This window comes from Xyrauchen texanus, chromosome 35, assembly GCF_025860055.1.
Source record: "Xyrauchen texanus isolate HMW12.3.18 chromosome 35, RBS_HiC_50CHRs, whole genome shotgun sequence".
Lineage (NCBI taxonomy): Eukaryota > Metazoa > Chordata > Actinopteri > Cypriniformes > Catostomidae > Xyrauchen > Xyrauchen texanus.
Window position 1 is genome coordinate 34,941,379 of NC_068310.1, and position 6,545 is coordinate 34,947,923.

Sequence of the window (6,545 nt, forward strand, 5' to 3'; positions counted from 1 at the left end):
TTCCTGTATCTCTGAAGTCTTTAACAGTGACGCCCATCAAGTCCAGAGCATATGAAATATTTTGTCATCTCCTGACATTTGCATGTCACACTCAATTTTACAGAGTTTACTTTTAGCACGTAGCAGTTTTAAGAGCGCCTGTTATGAAATATTTAAAGGGGCGGGGTGGGTTTGGGTGAAATATTGGGATCGTTTCTGGAATAATATGAGCTTCGTGACTACCTCATTTCTCTACCTCCTCTCTCTCTCTCTCTCACTATATCTCGTCTTCCCCCTCTAGCCGGATGAATTTTTCATGAGGACGGAGAGAGGAGAAGCAACCGAAGGAGGCGTGTGAAAATGCATGGTGTGGTTTTGGGCCCGAGGCGGGCCGTAGCCTTTGATATTAAAGAGTAACTTCATGTTGGATTTGTTTATGGGGGAAAAATTGCGAGAAATGTGAGAATCATTGATTCATTTTCAAGCAGGAGAGCATGATCCAAAGACACCCACAAACACATGCACGCAGCATTTATGTTTATATATGCATACATATAGAAAATGGAAGCACGAAAACATAACTCATGTCATAAACTATGAGACACAACACAACGCCCACTTACACCTCATAAAAGTCTAACGTAATTCCCTGGAGGCTGCTTGTTGGCGATTAGATATACACAGTGTGTAGCAATTCCACTGTTTACCCAAGACAGAGAGCTTTAATATTATCTGTATGTTTTCCTGTGAGTTATTCTTGATGTGTATGTGCAGATAACAGTCAAGTTCAGTCATTCTGATCGTTTGGTATAATAAGGCTTGGAAGAGAACTCTCAACCTGGAGCTATTCAGAATTACTCACACACCCAATCAAACATACACATGACCTTTGAAACACAATATCTTACATGTTACAATAGATGTTGCTATCGAGCTCAATGGACAACCTAAAGGCATTCTTATATAAATAAGAAATTATCTTATAAACTTCTCTTTAAGATGTTAGGATTATAATATAATGATTGTTCGATCGTAAGGCAGATTAATAACATACAAAAAAACTGTACATGTTGTGACCTTTGACCTCTGACATCTTTAGTACACTACCTCACTACTCTTCCTGACGGCAAAAAAAATAAATTCTTACTGAGTATATTTGTGTTGTTTTCCAGTAAAATGATCGAAACATTCTTAAAACAAGATACATTTATTTAAGAAGCTAAAAAACTATTTGCCAATTAGTTAATGTGGCAGGGTGGAGGGCGGGCCGGGGCCATGATCCTACACACCCGGTCCTGTATTAGGCTAATTAAGCCTCCGTGAGGGATAAAGGTCGACTGCAGAGGATCGTGCGGGAGAGAGAGATAGTTTACGGACATGTCCGTCGTGTGTGTTTGTGTCTTCTTTTAAGTTTATCATTAAACTATTATTTATATTGAAAAGCCGGTTCTTGCCTCCTCCTTTCCATTGAATACTTTACACTGGTGCCGGAAACCCGGGAAGGAGGAGGGATACGCCGTAGTAGAGTTCTCGCCACTATCGTCCACCTCAACGGAGCAGCCGCAGCCATCTGCCGGGGGACGAGGAGCCCAGCTGCCTACTGCGACGGGAGAAGGGGCTCCTAACCGACCACCTGGAGCGGTCAGGGCCACTGCCAGGGGCGCAGGAGTCGGGTACCGGCCACTGAAACGCGGTGGGGTTTAAGACTGCTGACCGCGAGCGGGAAGGGGCTCACTGCCGACCGCCTGGAGTGGGAGAACCGCTGCCAGGGGTGGGGGAGACCCCTTCTGTTCCCCGAGAACGCGGCAGGGCATTCCGTCCACCAGGGGCTGGAGTCTGCCTCTGATCCGCCCGGAGAGGCTCGGCTGTCGTCCGATAGAGGGTGGGGGAGTGGCCGAGGAACAAGCTGCGGCGTATCGGAGAACTGGCGAGTAAGATTTTTTTTTCATCTCTCTCTCCTCTCTCTCTCTCACTGTCGCTCTGCGTTGGCCTTTTCTCTCTTTTTAATTTTACAGTGTTTTTGGGGGGGGTACTAAACCGGGGGATCCCCAGCCTGAGAGAACGAGGGAGGAATGTGGCAGGGCGGAGGGCGGGGCCGGTCCCGTATTAGGCTAATTAAGCATCCGTGAGGGATAAATGTCGACTGCAGAGGATCGTGCGGGAGAGAGATAGTTTACGGACATGTCCGTCATGTGTGGCCCTCCGCCCTGCCACAGTTAAGTAAAATAAACATGTTTTCCCTTTGAATCAGTCTTTTTTTCTAACCTCATTAGCAAATAGCATAAGCAGGACTGACACTGCATCAATAGTTGAAGTCAGCATTCATCAAATCATGGCATCCACTTTATATAGGCTTTTCGCTTCAGCGTGTCAAACCAACGACAGGTGCTGTGGTTTCATTCTACAGTTGATCTATTTGTTTTTTTCTATGTCCATGTCAATAAGAGCTTGCATGAGTGAGACTCTGTAAATCTCTTGCTACGTTTATGAATACATGCATTAATATTTAATGTGAACTAAAGGTTACTTATGGACAAAACCATCTATAATTCATACCCTCAGGAAAGTTAGATCCTTACACATGACATTTCGTTTGTTGTGAATAATGCATGGCGTCTTTTAAATGTGTTTGATTTTTGAATAATTAATTTCAGCAGTCCCTCCTGGATAATTGCCACTTCTGTGTTCCTTTCTCCTTCATCTGTTTGTTCTATTCATGCCATTTTACAGCAGTTACCTGTACTTAAGTTTATTCTGCATGCACTAGATGGATGTTAGATAAGGATGCACCAATGTATCGGCCACCGATATTTATCAGCCAATGACTGACCAAATTAAAACCATTAGCATATCAGTCATAAGCATAAAAACGTTTACATGAAAAGATGGTTTATTTGTAACTAATTACATACATTTAATGCATTGTATAAAGATTATAATAAATGTTTTTCTGTGTGTAGTAAAGAAACATCTACCATAATAAATGAAATTGGCAAAAGTAACGCATGTCAAATGTGCAGAATCTGAATTAGTAATGTTCTTCTAATATGCAAAATGATAGTTATTGTTTAGAACTCCAAAAACATATATTTTATGCATATAAACATTTTCACACATCATCGGTCATTATTATAATATTTTTTTGCATCTGTTTTTCTTTGTATCTTGCATTTAGCTTTCATTATGGCTCTTTAAATATTTTGACCTGAGATCTGCTTAACAGATTCAGTGTTCAATAGAAATAATTTATTGTTATATAGTTATTAGTACATTTGTAAGACATAATTCCTAAGCAAAACAGTGAGCTGATGACAAAATAAGGCGAGTAAGTGGCAAAACAAGGTTCTTGGCCTGTAGGTTTTTCTTTTTTCTTTTCTTTTTTAAATCAGTCTTGGTTTAGTAAAACCAATCTAGTAAACTATAGAAACTGTAGTGTGGGAAAATCCCAGGGGATCATCAGTTACAGAAATACTCAGACCAGCCAATTTGGCACCAACAATCATGCCATGGCACCAACAATCATGCCAATCATGCCATGTCTAAATCACTGAGATCACATTTTCCCCATTCTGATGGTTGATGTGAACATTAACTGAAGCGCCTGACCCAAATCTGCATGATTTTATACATGAATAAGTAGATGTACAGGTGTACCTAATAAAGTGGGTATATATATATATATATATATGTATGTATATACAGTATAATGTACATATATAGACCTCGTTCTGTATGTGACAGTGCATGTTAGAATTTATTTTGAATGTTTTTTTATCATTTTAATCACATTTTAGCTTTATAAACATGCACAAATTCCACATTCTATAAATTGTTGTGATGTAAAGCTCATGTCAGCTACACATTTTTAACTCAAAATAGCCTATTCACACAAGGTTGGAACCTAAAAATGTAAATAGATTTCAACATCTAACACTTGAGTGCTGCTTTGTTAAAAGTACTATGCTATGTTCGATTAGAACTAATGTTTCTTTTTACTTTTTGATCAACAACTGCCTGTAAAGAACAGAAAATATTAAAAGAGACATTATGATTTTATGGTATAAAATAAATGATATATATAAAGAATATATATTTTTTATTGAAAAAATTTGAATTTCATGTTTTCTTTTATTAAACTTACTATAATAGTGTAAAAGACAGATTTTCTGGGGGTTAAAAGCAGGGGAATGTTTGTTTATTCTTTGTGCCCACTTAGAAGTCCAGATCTCTCTGAAACACACACACACACACACACGTTTCTCTGAAGCACTCATCCGGAATAGAATAAAAGCCCTTTTCTCAGTCATACATCTCCACGGCTTTAAAACGCCTTTCCACATTCAACACAATCCTTCTCTCTGGGGCTATTGGACTACCATTAGCATATCTCTCTCTCTTTCTTACTTTCGCCTTCCTTTTTTGAAGGTGGAAGAGAGGAGGTTTACTGCTGTGAACAGGGTGTGTGCGTGTGTGTGTGTGTGTGTGTGTGTGCGCACGCACGTGGTTTGATGGTTTCCCATTTCTCACCTCATAAAACAAACGAAAATGTCAAGTGAAGGCAACAAAGAGGATGATTAATAGGTGTGTGTGTGTGTGTGTGTGTGTGTGTCGAACTCCCCATGCTCTCTTTTCCATAAAACTGCCTCACAGCTCGTGTTACAACACGTAACCTTGGAGATTATATTAGGGACCAAAAATACTGTATACTCGATTTATAATCGATTCTGAAATAACAAAGTGGAAGATAGAGAAAGAACAGATGGATAAATGGAGAGAGAAGACTGGAGAGACTTTTGGTGAGAAAGAAGTAAGAGAGTGTATAAAATAAATGACAAAACAAACTGCATTAGTCAGACAGGAGCTGACACTTTAAATGCATGAAATGTCAGTATTCCCCTTAAATGTAGATTTTTACCCTGTCCCACCTTAGAGGATTTGTCTTTTTTGACTGTAGACAACAGCTAAAAATCATACAACTGTGTCATAATTTTGACAATGTTTTAAGCTGTTTTTCTATTCATTGTAGTAGATACTTGTTAGTATACTAATAGTAAACTATTAGTTCTAATGACCAAAAATATAATGTGTCCCACATTTTGCATGCACATTTTGTTACTGCTTGATTTTCCTCCCATTGCATAAAATGTAACATTACTTAAAATTCTGACACCCAAGAAATGACACAATATGCATTCGTCAATCTCTTTGTTTTCCAAGATGTTGTGAGAAAAAAAAATCTTTCATTAATTGTAAAAGAGTTTATTGGAAAGGTTTATCAATAACTATAAACCAACATTTGGTTCATATAACATTTGGTGCAATATGTATTATTAGAAAAAAAAAAAAAATCATCCAAATCCGGGTGTAGACATGTCTCAAATTTACATGGTTGCAAAACCTTCAAACCTCATTTAAAATGAATTTAAAAAAATAAAACAGCTTATATAATATTTAGTTTGAACTCCTAAGGTTGAAAAAGGTAAAGCATCACCTTATACTGACTGTTTGTTGAAAAAGAAAGAAAATACTTTTTTTGTGTGTTTGTGTGTGTGTTTCAGGCCCTATTTTAAACCCAGAATGTGGAAAGTGACATCTGTAAAGCAGACATTATGATGCACAAAAGATGAGTAAGAGAGAGAGAAAGAGATGACGTCTTCTGTCACAGAGTCACCTGAAGTGATCACACACGTTTCCTGACAGAAAATGCCATTCTCACTTTCCTCTGTCTCACTATCAGAAGTGTTGGACTCTGGAGGGGTTTCTTCTCTTTTAAGGTGACAATTTGATACCGGTGTGAGTTTTTAAAGTGGCAATGTTCCGATATCAACCATAACTCAAATTACATGTCACGTGCACACACACACACACACACACACACACACACACACACACACACACACACACACACACACACACACACACACGCACACGCACAGTTCAGAAAATAAATCAAATTTTGAGGCCAGAGTATCACACTGGTATGACAATATTCTCAATTCGCCCATCTCTCCATCTTTTATTAAGGTTAAAATCGACAAGTTTTCACAACACACATCGTTTCAAAGCAGCTTTACAGAAAATCATGCATTAACAGAAAATTTTACTGAAATATCTCTTATGTCTTAGAGTCATTGTAGTTTGATAAAAATATGATTGTAAATTTTGTATAAAAATAAATAAAGAATAATTGTATTTAGAACCCCAGTGAGCAAACTGTGTTGAGGAACACAAAACTCCATAAAATGCTGATTAATGGAGAAAAATAACCTTGGGAGAAACCAGACTCACTGTGGGGGCCAGTTCCCCTCTGGCTAAACAAAATGAATATAATGCCAATATTAGTTATTTATGTGCAGTGCAAGTCATGGTATCAAGGGTCAGTGTTTAAACATAGATTTTGTATGAACTGTAAGATTAATGACTAATGACTTTGAAGTTCATCCTGGATTAACTGCAGAAGTTCACATATATGCATTGCCCTTTGTTAGCTGGCTGATGAAGGATTTTTTTGGCAATTAATTGATAGTCGATGAGTTTTAAGAGTGTAGTCCATCATTAGACCGAGG